Source organism: Triticum dicoccoides, chromosome 3B, assembly GCF_002162155.2.
Source record: "Triticum dicoccoides isolate Atlit2015 ecotype Zavitan chromosome 3B, WEW_v2.0, whole genome shotgun sequence".
Taxonomy (NCBI): Eukaryota; Viridiplantae; Streptophyta; class Magnoliopsida; order Poales; family Poaceae; genus Triticum; species Triticum dicoccoides.
The window spans coordinates 564,224,177-564,226,300 of record NC_041385.1 but is presented as its reverse complement, the minus strand read 5'-3'; positions in this window follow the sequence as shown (position 1 = coordinate 564,226,300).

Below are 2,124 nucleotides of genomic sequence, written 5' to 3'. Positions count from 1 at the left end.
CTGAACGCACCGTGAAAACTCCCCATCTCTCTTCATGCCATGCCCAAAAATCTGTTATGTTCCTCGTACACAACGGTATCTTGAGGATCTCTGCAGCATCAAAAGGGCTAAAGACAGACCGTACCAGGTCTTCTCTCCATTGAGCCTAAGTAGCATCAATCAGTTCTGACACCCTTTCTGGCAGATTTGGAACTAGTGATGCGATCGGCCTCTTGAAGTTATCACGAGGAATCCAATTATGCTGCCAGATAAGTGTTGAAGCCCCATTACCAATTCTCCGGACCACTCCTTGTGCAACAATGTCCCTCCCATCAAGCACCGCTCGCCATATCTGAGAGGGGTGAGATCCCAACTCAGCCTCAAGGAGTGAGCATTGAGGGAAATATACAGCCTTTAGCACCTTTGCACTAAGCGAGGTCTCATCGGTCATCAGCCGCCATGCTTGCCTAGCCAAGAGTGCTAGATTGAAAATCTCCAAATCACGAAACCCAAGACCTCCCAAGTGCTCCGGCCTCGTCATCATGTCCCATGCAACCCAGCTTGGTTTCCTCTTACCTTGTTTGCTTCCCCACCAGAATTGGCGAATTATGGATGTGATACTGTCACACAGCCCCCTTGGTAGACGAAAACAAGACATTGAAAAAACAGGGATCGCTTGTGCCACTACCTTAATTAAAACTTCTTTTCCGGCCGCAGATAGTAATTTCTCCATCCAACCTTTGATCCTTTCCCATACTCGGTCTCGCAAATACTTGAAAGTGCCATTCTTCGACTGACCTACATCAGTTGGCATACCCAGATAACGTTCATTTAATGATTCATTTTGGACGTTTAAGGAATTCTTCACCTCTTCCTTTATGGAATCTGGACATCCTTTACTAAAGAAGATGGAAGACTTCTCATTATTTATCCTCTGTCCCGAAGCTCTGCAATAAATATCAAGCAGGTTTGACACTTCCTCTGACCCCTCCACATTAGCCTTAAAAAGCAGCAGGCTGTCATCTGCAAATAAAAGGTGGTTAATGGTGGGCGCCGTTGGAGCCACCTTAATACCTGCGAATGATGACCGAGAACTGGATTTCAGGAGGCACGAGAGGCCCTCTGCTGCAATTAGGAATAAGTAGGGGGAGATTGGATCTCCCTGCCGGATACCTCTTGTAGGTATAAATGAATCAAGTTTCTCTCCATTAAAGAGAACAGAAAAGGATACTGATGAGACCATCCCCATTACTGTGTCAATCCACTGTTGAGAGAAACCCAATTTTCCCATGATACCTTTCAAATATGGCCATTCCAATCTGTCATAGGCTTTCATCATGTCCAGTTTCAACACACAAAAACTATTAGATCGTGACCGTGTCCTCTTCATGAAGTGCAGACACTCATAAGCACATATGATGTTATCCGTGATGAGCCTCCCAGGCACGAAAGCAGATTGTTCCTCAGATATAATATCAGGCAAAATATTCTTGAGTCTGTTGGCAACTACTTTGGATGCAATCTTGTAGAGTACGTTGCAAAGACTAATGGGTCTAAATTGAGACAACTGAGAAGGACTCGTTACCTTTGGTATTAGGACCAACACAGTGTCATTAATGCCTTCCGGGCATTCCTCCCCTCGCACTATTCGCAGAACAATTCTTGTAACATCATCACCACAAATATCCCAGTTGCGTTGATAAAAATGAGCAGGAAATCCGTCTGGGCCAGGTGCTTTCGTTGGAAACATTTGGAATAATGCTGCCTTAACCTCATCAGACGTGTATTCGGCATTAAGGCGCGCATTCATTTCCTCCGTTACTTTCCTGGGCACATGATCGAGCACCGCCTCCATGTTTTCAACTCCCTCCGAAGAGTACAAAGTTTGATAGAAACTATTTGCCATTGCCTTTAATTCATCTGGATCAACAACGATCGCCCCCAAGGAATTTTGCAGTGCCTTAATCATATTCTTCTTTCGCCGCAAGCTTGCACGAAGATGAAAAAACCTGGTATTCTTATCACCCGCAGACAGCCACTGGATCCTTGCTCGCTGATGCCACATTAATTCCTCTCTATGGTACATCTCAATTAGGCGTTCGTTGATCTTGAGTTCCACATGTGATGGTCCAGTTCTAAGCGGAC